Source organism: Canis lupus, chromosome 28, assembly GCF_048164855.1.
Source record: "Canis lupus baileyi chromosome 28, mCanLup2.hap1, whole genome shotgun sequence".
Taxonomy (NCBI): domain Eukaryota; kingdom Metazoa; phylum Chordata; class Mammalia; order Carnivora; family Canidae; genus Canis; species Canis lupus.
Window position 1 is genome coordinate 15,681,255 of NC_132865.1, and position 18,864 is coordinate 15,700,118.

The window sequence follows — 18,864 nt, forward strand, 5'->3', positions numbered from 1 at the left end:
TATTTCTTTTAAAGTATGGAAGCAGTTCATATACTGTTTTAAGACATAGGATGATAGTTTATTGACATCCCTACAGTACCTGGTTTTTTAATATTATCATCTGAGATGGAAAATAATTGACATCACCATTTCTTCCTTGATTTCTAGATTTGTTTTAGAAACATTTTGCATTCCAACTCCCATAGATCTGGTCTACTCATCCAGGTGATGGTCCTCATCTTTAGACGTCTCAGGGCTGTTCAGCCTTGTGATAGTAAAAGCACACTCACCAGGAACTAGGAGTTTGAAAAGGACTTACTAAATTGATATCTAAAACAAAAATGATTTCAAAATATGAAAAAAAAAATCTCCAAAACTGAGATATAAACTTGGTTAAATAATTTTTCCAATACCAATATTTGTACAATTCATCAACTGCTATGTTGTTCAATCTCAGAGAGTTCTGTTGGGCCTAGAGAGTGAAAGAGCAAGCATACAGTGGAGAGAGCTGTCTGGTATAGGAGGGCTGGGACTTTGTGACTAATTGAGTGGGGAGCATGAAGGTAGAGTGCCCTTCAGTGAGAATTCTGGGATTGCTTCTAGATCTCTAACTTGGATGGATGATAAGATGGCATTTTTTGGTGAATGCTAAAGGAAAGGCAAGGCAGCAGCAGCATAAGTCTAAAACGGCACTTTAACATTTCACAATGTCACATTTAAAGTAAATCTGGCATTCTTTTCTGAATGAATGAAAATGCATTCACTGAAAACACACATTCACACACATGCTAATATCTGCTCTTCTGCAATCAAGTATTTTTTGCATAATGTCTAAATATCTATCCCAATTGAAATAGTGCTTATGCAACTCCAATATGCCTCTTTTCAGCCCAAAAGAAAAACAGTTGCTATGATTATGTTTTCATGTATTTTAATATATGTATCATCATTGCCAATTATCTGCTTTGCAGTTATGAGTTTTCTATATAGTATTTAATATCTTCCTTTATTGAAAATCTCATTGTTCAGGGGCACCTGAGTGGCTCAGTCAATTAAGCATCTGCCTTCTGCTCAGGTAGTGATCCTGGGGTCCTGGGACTGGGGCTCTCTGTTCAGCAGGGAGTCTGCTCTCCTTCCCTCATGTTCTCTCTCTCAAATAAATAAAATCTTTTTAAAAAATGAAAAAAGGGGAAAATATCATTCAGTATTATAATGTTTTTCATGTTTATTATATGTCTGAATGTTAGAATTACTGATTAATCTCTCTATTAATGGAATGATTTTCAGGACAATGTTTAATACTCTTTTTCTCTACCATCATTATATTTTAAGATTTTCCATACATCACTTTATATGGGATTTTCAGATTTTTTAGACTTTTTGAAGTCAGTAGGATAGGCGCCAGAGAGAAAAAGGAATGCTGATAGCAACACAAATTAAAGAAATATCTTAACAAATTAAAAATGCATTAACTAGCTACTGAAAAAATATATAAATATTTACATAATATATAGTAGCTATATAAATAATAGTTTTAAAATGAGATAATAGGGATCCCTGGGTGGCGCAGTGGTTTGGCGCCTGCCTTTGGCCCAGGGCACGATCCTGGAGACCCGGGATCGAATCCCACATCGGGCTCCCGGTGCATGGAGCCTGCTTCTCCCTCTGCCTGTGTCTCTGCCTCTCTCTCTCTCTCTCTCTGTGACTATCATAAATAAATAAAAATTAAAAAAAAAAAACTTAAAAAAAAAAATAAAATAAAATGAGATAATACAAAGCAAGCTATGTTAAAATATGAATTTTAAAATGTGGTAAAATCACTATTATAAGAAGCTTTTTATAAGGTGAGAAGACAAATAATAAGTGCTTTTTTGTCTAGGAGACAAATTGTTATTCTGAAAAACCTCATGACATTTCTTAGCTTATCAAAATCACTTTGCGGGATCCCTGGATGGCTCAGGGGTTTTGGCGCCTGCCTTTGGCCCAGGGTGTGATCCTGGAGTCCCGGGATCCAGTCCCACATCGGGCTCCCTGCGTGGAGCCTGCTTCTCCCTCTGCCTATGTCTTTCTCTGTGTCTCTCATGAATAAATAAATAAAATTTTAAAAAACAAAAACCAAAACCCAAAATCACTTTGCTATCAATATTAAGCATCTCTGTTATCAACTCTATTATCAGTATTGGAAATTGTTATGACTCAATCTCATTAGAAGGAACATTTAAGAAACACTTAAAGCGATAAACATTGATTTTAATAAATAGAAAACCACTTATATGATGAAATATAATAAACTGAGAAATTAAAAGATCTCAAAATAGAGAGATTCCATTGACCAAAGTATAAACTACTAAAGGATGGAGGTTTCTATTTTTCTTATTTGTCCTTCAAATTTCAGAAACGGGTTATAAGTATGGTGTAGGGTACAAAGTAAATATTTTTAAAACATTTTTTGAGTTCATTACCTTTGTGGTACAAATTAGGATTTGTACTGACATAACTAGAAGATTTTTATTTCGGCACTCTGAATTGTTAATGTCTTTATCTAATTTCCATAATGTCTGTGTCCACCAAACTTATTTGACCACATGCATCTCCTAAATTCTAGGCTTTCATTTTTGCATATCACTTCATTAATTCACACCAACCTTTGATATTTTTATAGCATAGCTTAAGAGTATAAAAACACATAGAAGCATTTGCCAAAGAACTCTAAATAAAACAGGTCTCAGAAGACAACTACCATATGATTTCACTCATGTGGAATCTGAAAAACAAAGTGAATTAACAAGCAAACATAAGGTAGAATCAGACCTATAAATACAAAGAACAAACTGATAGTTATAGGGGTGGGTGGGCAAAATGGGTGAAGGGGAGTAGGAGATACAGGCTTCCACTTATAGAATGAATAAGTCACAGGAATAAATGGCACAGCACAGGGAATGTAGTCAACAATTTTGTAATAGTGTTATATGGTGACAGATGGTAGCTATACTTGTGGTGAGCACAGCATAATGTGTAGAGATAATGAATCACTATGTTGTACACCTGAAACTAATGTAACATTGTATATTAACTGTACTCAAAAAAAAAAAAAACAGATCTCATATATGAAATTAGAGGCCTGCTTGGTTATACTTCTATCTAAAGGCCTTATCTAAAGCAAGACCTATCAATCCTGCTGCACATATAAATCACCTAGGATGGCTTTTAAACCTACTAATGACTGACCCTACTATCATATTTGATTTTCATCTAAATGACAATAATAGTTTTTTTATTTGATTTTGTTTATTCATGAGAGACACACAGAGAGAGAGGCAGAGACATTGGCAGAGGGAGAAGCAGGCTCCATGCAGGGAGCCCGATGTAGGACTCGATCCTGGGACTCCGGGATCACGCACTCAGCTGAAGGCAGACACTCAACCGCTGAGCCACCCAGGCGTCCCAATAATTTTTTGATTGAGAACTTTATTTCATTGTCTGCAAAGGCAGCACAGTATTTGATAGGAAATGTGTTTCTATGTGTGTTTGTGCACACACACGCAATCTCTAGTGCTTTTAAAATTATGAGACAGGGTTAACAATAATAGCTGAATTCCATTTATCAGCTTGGTAAAGTGCAAAGAAACAGGGAAAATAATTCAAAGATTTTTTTTTTTAAAGTCTTGAAGAAATCTTTAGGAAATTAATACAAAATGGTGGAACATAAAAAAATCTTGTTTCATTTACTCCCTAATCTGTAGCACTGCAAACAACAGAGGTTAACCTGGAATTTAAATTAAGTTATGCTATATTGTATTAAGTATAACCAATAGCCAAAAATTAACTTGCCGTTAATTTTTTCCAAACAGATCACATTTTTGTCCTTCCTTCTCTCCCCATCTACCTTTAAGTTATGTCAACTCTACATTTCACCATGTTACTCCTAATACATCTCCTCTACTAGAATGTGTTTCTGTATTTACTGCTATTTAATAGTTCAACAGTAAAAAATCATAAATGTAGGCAGAGGCATTTTAAGAAGGAAAGAAAATGTCCTTACACATTTTAAACTAGAAATAGCAGTTCAAAATGAATTATAAAATACCAAAAATTTTAAAATGTAGTTATAACTAAATTTTGCAGTTAGTTATCACCCCTATTAAAGAAGCAAGAAAGGCAAGGCATAGAAGGAATGCGTTGTTGAGGGCAATGAAAATAAGCAGGTACTGAAAGCTACTATTTTACATGTCATCCATGTTCAATGGATTTAGAAGGCAGAGGTTTGAGTGCCATTATTATTACTTGCTTACCATTTGATGCTGGGCAAACTTTTGAATTTCTTGGGATTCTGTTTTTTTGGGGGGTGGGATTCAGTTTTAATGACTTCAAAATATGGGTTCCCAAACTAAGAAAATACTTAAAAGCTTTTCTAAGCCTAAAAGTCACTGACCTAGTGTCCACGTGCCCTTTACAAAGCTAAGTTTTCACAAAAGATAGCATATTTCTAAAAGCTTTTGGAGATAGAAAAAGCTATATTTAGATAGTGTGTTCAGTGTCCATGGGTGTTCTCAAGTCTTACTACTATTTTTAGCCAGGTGTAGGCCAGTAGGACAACACATTTACTTTAACTCCTAACTGTCCAGGTTTCTTTGAGTTAAAGATAAGTTTTCCATTATTCCAAATGTTGACTTAGGAAATTGTTGAAAAGAAGAATTGTTTTAATTTATTTATTAAATTGCCCCACTGTTACATGACCTGACTGGAAACATGATTTATAAGGTTGTATTTTGGTTTGGACATGTAGTCTTTATCCTGTTGTTTCTTTCTTTCTTTTCTTTTCTTTTTTTTTTTTTTAAAGATTCATTTATTCATGAGAGAACAGAGAGAAAGAGGCAGAGACACAGGTAGAGGGAGAGCCTGATGTAGAACTTGATCCCAGATCCCGGGATCAGGCCCTGAGCTGAAGGCAGGTGCTCAACCGCTGAGCCACCCAGGCGTCCCACATCCTGTTGTTTCATTATAGACTTCTTATAGGCTAAATACGTGCAACTGTTTTGTATTCCTGAGTGTGAGTGTTTCTTAGCTTTTTGTTTTGTTGTTCTGTTTATAAATTTCAGGCTGATTTTCCCCAATTTGAATGCAAGTAGGAATTTATAAATTTCTTAAGAACATATTTTCATTCTTACGAATCTTGATTTTATTCTAATACACAGGAGACTTTATCAGATTCACAGACATTTGATAAAGAACAAAAGAAAAAAAATATCATTAGGGAAAAACCCAAAACCTCAAATGTAAAGTGATATAACTGATAAGAAGTTTACGGTGTTAGTAAGAGAAATTAGCACAAATAGACCTACCATTGTAGACTTTTAACTACACTAGTCTCCAGGAGGAGGAGGATTACCTGAATTCACCAGTTCTAATTTTTGTTACATATGGTTAAAACACATTTTGCACACATGTACCAGGAAACATTAAAATAAATGTTCATGTAAGTGCTGTTCATAATATGTCCAAAACAACCCAAATACCACCAACAGAGTAAACAATAAGCATATTTTCTTCTATTTACAATGCAATATTATACAGTAGTAAAATTAATGAGCACTAACACAACATGGCTGAACCTTAGAAACATAATGGTGAGTGAAAAAAAGCAAGCAGAGGAGACTACATAAAATATGAAATTATAAAAGTCAATGATAAGCAAAATCACATATATAGTTAAAAAACATACATAAAAATTAAATGAATGCTGAACATAAAAACAAGAACAGTTATTTCTTTGGTGAAAGCAGGAAAGTGGGATGAGGGTGAGGCACAATGATTCAGCAGTTTGGATTCTAGTTCTTAGTTTTAGTGGTGTGTGTGTAGTTTATTTTGTTATTATATCTCATAACAATATACTTGAATATGTTCTTTTGTATGTATTAGGTATTATATAATAGTATTTTTAAAATTAGAATCTCCTATATACCAAAGATAACCTCTAGTCATTAATTATAGAGAAGGAAGTCTACTTTGACCCACATATGTATTTATTCATTAAGGTTGTAAAGTTGAAATCTTTCAGGGACTCCTGGGTGGCTCAGTGGTTAAGTGTCTGCCTTTGGCTCAGGTTGTGATCTCCGGGGCCCAGGATTGAGTCCCACATCAAGTTCCCCACAGGGAGCCTGCTTCTCCCTTTGCATATGTCTTTGTTTCTGCCTCTGTTTCTGCCTCTCTCTCTCTCTCTGTGTGTCTCTCATGAATAATAAATCTTTAAAAAAAAAAGTTGAAATCTTTCAACTATAAAAGTTTTCCCTATTCATATGAGGACTTTATTTTCCATACGGAGACCTCCTACTTTGGGACAATTTAAGTGATACTAGTCCTGTGGCTGCCTAGGAATTTTAAAAACAACTGATGAATAAAAGTGGACCATTTCCTCACACTATACACAAAAATAGACTCAAAATGGATGAAAGACCTAAATGTGAGACAAGAATCCATTAAAATCATAGAGGAAAACGCAGGCAGCAACCTCTTTGACCTCAGTCGCAGCAACTTCTTACTAGACACGTCTCCAAAGGCAAGAGAAACAAAGGCAAAAATGAACTATTGGGACTTCATCAAGATGAAAAGCTTTTGCACAGCAAAGGAAATAGTCAACAAAACAAAGAGACAACCAACAGATTGGGAGAAGGTATCTGCAAATGTCTTATCAGATAAAAGGCTAGTATCCAAAATCTATAAAGAACTTATCAAGCTCAACACCCAAAGAACAAATAATCAAATCAAGAAATGGGAAGACATACAAAGGACCAACAGACACATGAAAAAATGCCCCACATTGCTCGGCATCAGCTAAATACAAATCAAAACCACAATGAGTTATCACCTCACACCAGTCAGAATGGTTAAAATTCACAAGGCGGTAAACTACAGATGTTGGTGAGGATGTGGAGAAATGGGAACCCTCTTACATTATTGATGGGAAGCTGGTGCAGCCTTCTGGAAAACAGTATGGAGGTTCTTCAAAAAGTGGAAAATAGAGCTACCCTGTGTTCTAACAATTGCAGTACTAGGTATTTACCCCAAAAATAAACATGTAGTGATCCAAAGGAGCACCTGCACCCCAGTGCTCATAGCAGCAATGTCCACATTAGCCAAACTATGGAAAGAGCTTAGATGTCCATCAACAGATGAATGAATAAAAAAAGATGTGTTTTACATATATATATATATATATGTGTGTGTGTGTGTGTGTGTGTGTATATATATAATGAAATATTATATATATATAAAATGGAATATTACTCAGCCATAAAATATCTTTTGCCATTTGCAACAACGTGGATGGAACTAGAGAATATAATGCTAAGTGAAATAAGTCAATCAGAGAAAGACAATTACCATACGATCTTACTAATATGTGGAATTTAAGAAACAAAATAGAGAATCATAGGGAAAAAGAGGAAAAAATAAAACAAAACGAAATCAGAGAGGGAGACAAACTATAAGAGACTCTTAATCATAGGAAACAAACTGAGGGTTGCTGGAGGGGAGGAAGATGGGGTGATGAGGTAACTGGGTGATGGACATCAAGGAGGGCATGTGATATAATGAACACTGGGTATTATATAAGACTGACAAATCACTGACCTCTACCTCAGAAACCAACAATATGTCATATGTTAATTATTTAAATTTTTTTTAAAGATTTTATTTATTTATTCACAAGAGACACAGAGAGAGAGAGGCAGAGACACAGGTAGCAGGAGAAGCAGGCTCCATGCAGGAGCTGATGTGAGACTTGATCCCAGGACTCCAGGATCACACCCTGGGCCAAAGGCAGGCTCTGAACCACTGAGCCACTCAGGGTGGCCCTAATTATTTAAATTTAAATAAAGTCTTAAAAACCTTGATAACTACAATCTCCTGCCCCAAGAGAATATAATTAAAGAATGGAGAGGGATAAGTAATCTCATACATTATTGATAAATACATATAAAGACAAAAATGTTACAAAGTTATTTCCCCATCTAGCAACTTAGTTTTTATTAATAAGTACATCAGAATACCACTGATTAATAAAAGACTAAAATAATCATAATGAGTGGATTTCCTCTTTTTGCAATGAATTCCAGGATACTCTTTTAGAATTTTACTTCGTCATATCTGAGAGAGACAGCGACAGAGACTGTGTGCATATGTGTGTGTGTGTGTCCGTGTGTGTGCGTGTGTGTTTGGTTTTGTGGAAGTTGCATTATGCTAAAATTTACATTTCTTTAATTAAATGGTTTTTGTTTTCCCTTAGGAATGCAAAAAAGATAGCAACAGCAGGTTACAGAGAAATAGCTGATGCAGTACTATGGCTATACCTGTGGAAAAAGTATAAATAACTTTAGAAGTGAATGATTCTGAAATTGCCCTTACCTTGTCATTATAAAAATGCTCCAGAAATTATGTGTTGTAAATAATATGGCCCAGAAGTTTATTAGGGGATTTTCTATCCATATATGAGTCATTTAATAGTATGTCTAATGTAGGTACTATGCCTAAATGTAATGGGATGACATGTAAATGATTAAAACTAGATAAATTTTCTACAAAGCTGTAATAATCAAAACAGTATGGTACTGGCACATAGATCAGTGGAACAGAATAGAAAGCCCAGAAATAAATCCACACTTATTTGGTTAATTAATCTTTGACAAAGAAGGCAAGAATATGCAATGGAAAAAGATAGTCTCTTCAATAAATGGTGCTGGGAAACAGGACAGCTATATGTAAAAGAATGAAACTGGACCTCTTTCTTATGCCATATACAAAACCGAACTCAGATTAAATTTGAGTTGGATTAGATTGGATTAGAGACCTAAATGTGAGACCTGAAACCATAAGAATTCTAGAAGAGAACACAGGCAGTAATTTCTCTGATAGCTGCAGCAACACTTTTCTAGATGTCTTCTAAGGCAAGGGAACAAAAGCAAAAATAAACTATTGGAACTACATCACAATAAAAAGCTTTTGCATAGCAAAGGAAACCATCACCAGGGACGCCTGGGTGGCTGCCCGGTTAAGCACGTAGGCCTTTGGCTCAAGGCGTGATCCTGGAGTCTGGGGATCCAGTCCCACATCAGGCTCCCTGCATGGAGCCTGCTTTCCCTTTGCCTATGTCTCTGCCTCTCTCTTTCTGTGTCTCTCATGAATAAGTAAATAAAATCTTAAAAAAAAAAAAAAGGAAACCATTACCAAAACAAATAGGCCACCTACTGAATGGGAGAAGATATTTGCAAATGATATACCTGATAAGGGGTTAATATCCAAAATATATAAAGAACTTATATAACTCAATACCCCCCCCCCAAAAAAAAACCTCCCAAAAAAGGAAAAAAAAAAAAAAAACACCAACAATCCAATAAAAAAATGGGCAGATAACTAAATAGACATTTTCCAAAGGCATACAGATGGCTAACAGACGCATGAAAAGATGTTCAACATCATAATTATCAAGGAAATGTAAATCAAACCACAATGAGCTATCACCATACACCTGTCAGAATAGCTAAAATCAAAGACACTAAATAAAAAGTGTTGGTGAAGATGTGGAGAAAAAGAAACCCTTCTGCACTGTTGGTGGGAATATAAATTGGTACAGCCCCTGTGAAAAACAGTATGGAGATTTCCCAAAAAATGAAAAATAGAAATACCATATGATTCAATAATTCTACTGGGTACTTACCTAAAGAAAACAGAAACACTAATTTGAAAAGCTATGTACCCTATGTTTCTTGCATCATTATTTACAATAACCAGTTATGGAAGCAACCTAAGTATCCCATCAGTATCCCATGAATGAATAAGAAAGATGTGGCACACACGTATACATACATATACACACAGGAATATTACACAATTATCAAAAAGGATGAGATCATGCCATTTGAGACAAAATGCATGGACCTAGAGGGTAGTATGTTAAGTGAAACAAATCAGACTAAGACAAATATCATATGATTTTACTCAAATGTGGAATCTAAAAAAACCAAATGAATAAACAAGCAAACAAAAAGGAGAATCAGACCTATAAATACAGAGAACGAATGATGATGGCCAATGCAAAAGGTGGTAAGGGGACTGACAAAATGGGTGAAAGGGAGTGAGAGATATAGACTTCCAGTTAGAGAATGATCAAGTCACAAGAATCAAAAGCCTAGCATAGGGAATATAGTCAATGATATTGTAATAGTGTTGTATGGTGACAGATGGGAGCTACACTTGTAGTGAACATGGGGTAACATATACAGATGTTGAATCACTATGTTGTACACATGAAACTAATGTAATATTGTGTGTCAACTATACTTGAAAAAAATTTTAACTAGATAAATTCTTCGGCCTTATTAGTAGTGTGAGATCTATGTAGGCTTTCATTTCATGGGTATTTTTGCCATAGGCCCTCACAAATATGGGGTCTGTGTTGGTCTTATAATTATTCCTAGAATCATGAGGACTGATCCATTCTTTCCACAAATTTTATTGCTTACATTTCATGTGTCAGGTACAGTGCTGGGTCCTGAGAATATAAAAGTCAATACGCAAGGAAATACAAGGATAAACATTTTCTAACATGTTAAGTTTTTTTCATTCATTCATCCATAAGTCATTCCCCACGGTCTTATATTGAGTAGCGAGTAGGATCAAGTGGTGGGCTAAATACTGAATATATAACTGTGAGTGAAATGGAGAGGCCCTTGATTTTTGGATGTCACTACTGTCTTTTGTCTTGCCATATAATGAGTCATCTTTATTATTCCTTTGCCTTACGTTTTTAGCTCAAATTTTGCTAATGAAAAATAAAATCATTAGTTGTATTTTGACATGCATAGGTAAATGAGGTCCTCTTTCCTATGCCCCATTTTCCTCCTTTTTAACTCCCTATGTGCACTACTTTTTGGCAAGACCAAAAATAGATGTGCCCCAACAAGAACCAAGCTGATTTCTTCACAACATTGACTAGAGCTGTTCCCCACTTAAAAGACTACTTGATGTCATCATGGCCATTAATTTGAATAGGAAAATAGAAGATCATGAAGACAATCTAGTCAATGATTTGTCCTAGGAGAAAGTAACAAAGAGATTAATCTGCTGTTCCACATGCCTAACCTCTTAGGATTAAACTAGTCACCAAGATCACTACATGTACTAGGCAACAAGGAGCTAAAAATGGAAAAAAGCATCATACTGTTATTGCATTCATTTTCCTCCAAGGTACTCTCTGATAAACACTACAACTGCCAAGGGAATTGCAAACAGCTTCCTTGTAGGTTATACATCTATCTTTTTCCAAGTAATTATATCCAACCCTCAGAACAGGTGGTTGAATATGTGAGATAAATGTTCCTACCTGATTGGAAACCTTCTTGTCCTTAATTCATTGGCTATACTTGATTTTTTTGTTCTTGGATCACACCTTCTACCAGAAATTGCTCCTTTGGAGAAACCAGGCCTTCCAGAAACTCAAGAAACTGAAATGGAGATGGCAAGAGAAAGGAACATTATTGGTATTTATAAATCTCAATTTTAAAATTTTAAGTAAATGTCCAAACCTAGGTCTTCTAAACAATATAATAACTTAAGGGAAATCCACAGTTTATAAGTTTGAATACTCACAAGTGAACATTTTTTTTTTAAGATTTTATTTATTTATTCATGAGAGGGAGAGAGAGAGAGAGGCAGAGGGAGGGGCAGAGACATAGGCAAGGGAGAAGCAGGCTCCCTGTAGGGACCCTGATGTGGAACTTGATCTCGGACTTCAGGATCACACCCTGAGCTGAAAGCAGATGCTCAAATGCTGAACCACCCAGGTGTTCCTCACAAGTGAACATATTATGATAAGAGTACAGGTTGCATTTTGGGCCTTCAAGCCAAGCAAGAAAAGAAAAAAAAGCCATTATCCTTTGTTCATTATAACACAAAAAGCAAAAAAGGCAAGTTTTCTGTCTTTTTCTTCAAAATTTGCTTCCTTCAGTCTTCATCCACATCTTTAGTAAATTATTAATTTGACTAAACTTATTCATAAAATAAACATAGAAACTTAACAAATATATTTCATAGAGACCTTTAATGTGTATTACCCATTGCACATGCGCACCATGAGCTTGTCTTTTTAAGCACTGTTGCACACAAAAGTGTCTTTGTCTTGGGGAAACACACACACACACACACACACACACACGTGTCTCTTTGTGATGGGGTGGTGGCGAGAGAATACATCTGTTGACTGCTAGTCAGTGATTTAGAAAAATAAATACAAAGGTAAAAGGAAAGGTTGCAAGTAAAGAAATAAAGTCCTGACGCTGTGCTTCAGAAATAATAATAGCAGTTTTCTGAGTAGCTGAGGAAGCAGTCTCCTCAAATTATAGTCACACCTGTTATAGACCATCTGCCATATATTCCAGCATCATTAATGGAAAACAAATGGCACTATATTACCTTCTCTTTATCCATTGGCCATTTTCATACAAATTATTTTTCTCTTCAAAGTTGTGCCTTTTCCTATATGGTTTACATTAGGATCTGGGAAGAGTGACATAATGTGCCATGCCTTGGTACTTTTACAGTGATGTGTCTGCAGGAGTTGGATTATTAGGAAGCTATAAATTGTTGAAATCGTCTTAGGTTGAGTTCCCTTAGAAGCAGAACCTAAGAGAATTTGAATGCAAACTGTTTATCTGGGAGGTAGTCCCAGGAAACTCAGAAGTGGAGTGGAAATTGAGAACAGAGGCATGGAAGGAGGCCAATAGTGGTGCATTACTGAACAGATTACTCTGGGGGAACTACTGTGGGAGTTCATGGGAATTCTGTGAGTCTGTAGAGCATGACTCAGAGTTATCTCAATAATGGGTGAGAAACTTGAAGTACTTATCTTCCGACCCCCCTCTGTCATGGTTGAAAGCTACACCCAGATCCATTAACTCTTCAACACTTCTATGTGTACTGTGTACAGTATAGGCTGATATGTAACATGAATGAGTGAATTTTTAAAGCAAAGGAAAGAGAAAATCATGGTAGCATGAAAATGAATAGCTAAGGATTAGACCAGAAAGGAGTTCCACATACAATCAGTATAAAGAGTGCTCACCAGAGTATAAGAAAAGAAGACATTGGGGAGAGTGTTAGAAGCCAGATCATGAAAGGTCCATGTGTGTATAGTAAATGCTATGGTCTGAATGTTTGTGTCCTCCCAAAATTCATGTTAAAACCCTAATTCTCAGATGTACTGGTATTCATAGGTAGGACCTTTGGGAGGTGGTTAGGTCATGAGGGTGGAGCCCTCTTGAATGGGATTTGTGATTTTGTAAAAGAGACCCCACAGGGCTCCCTAGCACCTTCTGCTACTTGAGGATACAACGACAAATCTGTGACCCAGCATGCTGGCACCCTAATTGAATTTTCAGCCTCAGAACTGTGGGAAAAAATATATTTTTGTTCATGAGCTACCCAGTCAGCATTTTGTGATAGCAGTGCAAACGGACTAAGATGGTTCAGAATGTGAGATTTTTATCCTAAGGAAGATGGGAATCCATTGAAGGATTTTCTTAAAGATACTATTTTTTTTTTTTAAAGATACTATTTTTAAGTAATCTCTACACTCAACATGGGGCTCAAACTCACAACTCTGAGATCTAGTTGCTTTACTGAGTCCCCTACTCCCCTGCCCCATTGAAGGATTTTAACTGGAAAGTTAAAGTTAGAGAAAAATTTATTTGCATAACAAGATCAGGTGTTTTTATAAGAAAAAATTGCTTGTTTGTTTCAGTTTTAGAAAATCACTCTGGAGACACTGTGGCTGGAATGCTGGGGAAGTGTGATGACAATTCCGGATATAGAAAGATTAATTAGTAGTCCAATAATATAATCAAACAAAAAAGTAAACATAAAATTTGTGAATTTGTGACTGACAGTTCTTTCAGTACTTGAAAAATGTTATGCCAATGTTCTGGCTCCAAGTTTCAGATTATAAACATGTTGCCATTGGAACTGGTGTTTCTCTGTAAGTAATATATTCTCTCTCCTTGTTTACTTTCAAGATTTTTTTTATCTTTATTACTTATAAGTTTAATTATGATATGTCTCAGCAAGGAAATCTTCGTGTTTATCCTGTTTGCGATTTCTCAGCTTCTTAAATCTGCAAGTTTATGTCTTTTAAAAATTTGGGTACTTTTTGAAAAAAATCATTTATTCATGAGAGACAGAGAAAGCCAGAGACATAGGCAGAGGGAGAAATAAGCTCCCTGCGGGGAGCCCAGTATGGGACTTGATCCTAGGACCCCTGGATCATGATCTGAGCCAAACGCAGATGCTCATCAGTTCTATAATTTTCACTTGTTTTTTTTAATTTCTAGTTCTCTGCTTACATTTTCTATTTTTCCCCCATTTATTTCAAGGAATACATAATGGCTTATTGAAGCATTTACATGATAGCCTATAATCTTTGTTAGATAATTCCAATATCTGACTTATCTTGATGTTGATGCATGTTGTTGGTCTTTTTCATTCATTTTGTGATTTCCTTGTTCTTGAGATCATAAGTAATTTTTAATTATATGTGAATATTTTAAGTATTATAGGACTCTGAATCTTATTTAATCTTCTTATTATTATTATTTTAAGCAGGAAGACCCCTCTATTGAGGTGTGACATGAGGCCTGGAGATGGAAATAGGTATATACAGCTTTCCATTGGGCCCTGTTGACAATATCCCAGCAAAAATGGACACTGACTCACATTGTTTCACTGTAGACAGGTGGCATAGAAATTCAGTTCTCCTTTTGCCCTGCTGATACTTGCCCCCAAAAGTGGGACCATTCATATCACCTTGTGAATGGGACTGGAGGTTCAGCAGGTTCCCTGACATTAGGAGAGGTGGAAGTAAAGTGTTAACTGTCCTTCTTCACACCATCTCATTTCATTTCATTGATGCTGGTTGTGGGTAGAGACTTAGTGCTCCACTGACACCAGAGTGGGAAGATGAAAACTGCCAACTAGCCCCGCCAACTAGCCTTTCTTCTACCTCAATTCTATCTTACTGCTTCAGGATAGATATAGGCATTCAGCACCCTACTGGGTCTCACTGACACCAGGTGTCAGGGGAAAGTGGAGTGCCTACTAGTTCCAATTTGCAACATTCTGTTATATTGATTTCAAGTGGAAGTGGAGGCTAAGCTCCCAAATTGGACTCTAAGACTGTGTGAAGGCAGTTCAGTGTTAACTAGTCCTGTCTTAAATCTCTTTGCTGATAGGTAGGTGTGGAGGCTCAGCCCACTGATGGACCACACTGAAATAACCCTAGTAGGAGAGTCAGAGTGCTGCTTGCTTTTTGGAGGGTAGGAGTGTGGAAGATCAGTTCTTCACTTGGTCCCACTGAAACCAAGGGGCATAGGTGGTGGTTGCAATTTTTCCATTGCATTTTGGCTTGAGCACAATAGGTATTGCCAAAATGGTTTTCTGTTGTTAGCAATCCTTTTCCTCATACTTTGGCTGGAGAGACAAAGTTTTTCTGGAAGCTTTTTCTGTCTCTTTCTATTGGTGGTTATGGATTGGAGGCTCCTGCAATGTACTCTGCAGAATATATGGGAAGCAGTAGTAAATAGAAGTCACCATGTCATTCCTCAAGTCCCAAGGTCCCTAGTAAGTCCATCTCTGGTTGCATCTTTCAGTATCTTCCTATTCTTGTTTGTCATGTTATATTCAGAGTTTTAGTTTTCAGTGTGAGGACCTGGGAGAAATGGACTACTCCATCTTGTTGGAAGCAGATGTCTGGCAGTCTATTGATGTTGGAAGTACTAATTTTCACACTTTGAGGAACGCCTTGGGTGGTTCAGTTGGTTAAGTGTCCAATCTTGATTTTGGTTCAGGTCATGACCTCAGGGTTATGAGACTGAGCCCAGCATTGGGTTACACACTCAACAGGGAGTCTGCTAGAGATTCTCTCCCTCTCTCTCTACCCTTCCTCCCCACTCTCTCTCTAAAAATAAATAAATCTTTTTTAAAAAGTATTGATTTTTACATTTTTAAAACTCAAGTGTTTTGTTGGATTGGAAATTTAAAAATAAGCAAGGAATGAGGCAAGAAGGATATTACATGGTTATAGATCAGAGTAGGAAACTTCAGTATACATTCATGATTAGCTTAATATTGACACACATGGTTAGTATAAACACATATGTCTCTTTGCTTAGTCAGCTAAAAAGACTAGAAGCAAAGACACTCCAGCAGCAATGCACATACCACCCACCCAGACCTTTGTGTCTAGTACCATTCTACAATAAAAGGATCTAGGAAAAATGACTGATTCTAGGGCTGGGACAGTAAATATATAAGATGAGCCTGGACCATCTTTCAGAAAAAAGGAAATACTAAAAAATACAGACCTATATGGATCAGGACATATCAGAGTAGCAGAAGAGCCAACTGAAAGAGTTCAGATTGGTCATAACTAGAACAACTTAAGCAACAAAGTGAATAAAGTAGTATTATTATAACCTAAAGTATAAAATAAAAATCCATGAGTTCTTATTGATAAAAATAAATAATTGAATACATGATTAAATGGGGAAGAACAGTCAAATCTCCAATGCAGAATTCCAAATAGCTTATATAGATACTCTACCTTAAGCATAACTCTCCATTCCTTAGCTTTGGGCTAAGCATAATGACTCTCTTCCAAAGTATAAAGTATGAAATTGGAGAAAAGACTAACTTTACAAAAGAGAAACCTGAAAAGTCCTACCTCAGCCAGGCGATCAAGGTTACTTTCAGCAGTCATAAATCATGTTGATAGTATGTACCCTTGATGTGATCTGACAAAATGGCCCTTGTACTCTGCTGTCTTCCCCCGCCCCCAAACACAATCCATTAATGGTATTGTACAAAAACCTGATTTATACTACTCAAAATTGTCAAGGTCATCAAAACCAGGAAAGTCTGAGAAACTAACAAAACCAAGAGGAGCCTAAGGAGATATGGCAACTAAATGTAATTATTATCCTGGATAGAATCCTGGAACAGAAAAAGGACATTACATAAAAACTAAAGAAATATGACTGAAGTATGGACTTTAGTAAATGATAATATATCAATATTTGTTAATTAACTATAACAAATGTAACATTCTAATATAAATCATTAGTAATAGAGGAGAATGGGTATATGAAATATGGATATATTCTATACTATCTTCTCAATTTTTCTATGAAATTAGAACTGTTCTAAAAAATAAAGTCTATGAACATAACTATTTTCTGTTTTATAATTTTGCCTGTATTTCTTAACGAATATGTAACTTTGATTTACTTTCATTGATATTGATGTTAAAGAAAAAAACTTTAGAAAGGATATGTAATTCCAATTCAATAAGCAATGACTCTTGGTACCACTTTTTTGGAAGAAGCACTACATAAATCAAAGCAAACTGTCTTTAAATACTGAATTCTTTTCCATGCTTAATCTTTTACATGACTAATGTGTACTACAGGCATGATCCTACTTCAGAGGACAGAGATTATCATAAACATTGTTTGTAGGCAATGTCTAAAGTATAGTGAAATATTAATGGAAGATACTGAAAAAACTTTGGATAATGTATTTTATGTTTTCAAAATGATGTATTATTATTTCAGTCTATAAAGGCTTCATTGTTAATACATATCCTATCCTACCCACCTTTGCCCATAAAACATAAGAAAATTATACTATCATTTGATTGTATATTCATCAATTTAAATTGAAGTTTGTTGGCACTTGTAATTGCCAGTGATACTGGCATGTGTGTTACTTTTGCAAATCCATTACATGGCAAAATATGACCTACACAGGGGAAATCTTTGACACAGTAGGTATCTAAAAGTCATGACTTATAGCTTTGTAGCTAGATTACCAAACATTTTACTTAGAGGCACGATAGACTGTAGAAAAGACCCATCAGAAATGTTCCATAAATTTAGAGTACATACTGTCATTTAATGTGATTGTAGCTCAGCATTCTATCTCTATCTCATTCTATCTCTAATTCTATCTAATGTGGACTAAGCCCACATTATTTTTATTGCTGCCAAATACAAAAATCATCAGGGGATTTTATCAACCTTTAAAAGTAGTTAAAGTTATTTAAAAAGTTCTCCTTTGCGGTTTTTTTTTTTTTTAAGATTTATTTATTTATTTTAAAGAGAGTTAGAGAAGCTTGGGTAGCTCAATCAGTTATGGGTCTGCCTTTGGCTCAGGTCATGATCCCAGGGTCCTAGGATCCAGCCCCCAGTCGGGGTCTCCACTTAGCAGAGATCCTGCTTCTCCTTCTCCCTCTGCCTCCTCCCTCCCCCCACACTGGTGCTCTCTTTCACTCTCCTTCTCTCTCTCAAATAAATAAATTATTTTTAAAAAGAGAGAGAGAGAGAATGAGCACAAGTAGGGTAGGGGCAGAGGGAAAGGAAGGGAGAGAATCCTCAAGTGAACTCCCTGCTGAGTGCAGATCCCAATTCAGGGCTCCATCTCAGAACCCCAAGATCATGACCTGAGCAAAATCAAGAACTGAGCCACCCTTTGCTCTGCATTTTTCAAAGCAGAGAAGTTCTTTTTAGTCTGACCCTGGACACAAAAGTGAGTCGGCCATTTTTTTCCATGGATCCTTTTCTCATCTGTTCCACAGTCTCATTTGTTCTACCTTCTCAAGAAGTAACAATCATTCATCCATGCACTCATATATTAATTATTTATTAAATGAATCTTTATTTAACATCTACATAAGGCAAAAAAAAAAGGAAAAATACTAATCTGTGTTGCATTGAAAAATAATCAACTCGGTTAAAATCTTTGCTGATAACAAGAGCTACTCAATTTACTGGAAATTACATTTCA

At 35.8% G+C, this 18,864-nt stretch overlaps 1 protein-coding gene and 1 long non-coding RNA gene across 9 annotated transcripts in view; one reads left to right on the forward strand and one right to left on the reverse strand.

Annotated features, from left to right (window-relative positions):
- The window catches only part of LOC140620232 (uncharacterized), a 406,983-nt gene that overhangs the window by 63,860 nt on the left and 324,259 nt on the right, over positions 1-18,864 (forward strand). The gene's annotated exons all lie outside the window — the stretch shown is intronic.
- PKIA (cAMP-dependent protein kinase inhibitor alpha) overlaps positions 1-18,864 on the reverse strand; it is a 124,199-nt gene that overhangs the window by 20,313 nt on the left and 85,022 nt on the right. For 5 of the 6 annotated variants that reach the window (XM_072804159.1, XM_072804158.1, XM_072804155.1 and 2 more), the window contains one exon: positions 11,357-11,477. The exons of the other annotated variant lie outside the window; for it this stretch is intronic. The gene's annotated coding sequence lies outside the window, so the exon portion shown is untranslated. The remainder of the gene's footprint in view (positions 1-11,356; positions 11,478-18,864) is intronic. 6 annotated transcript variants of the gene reach the window in all.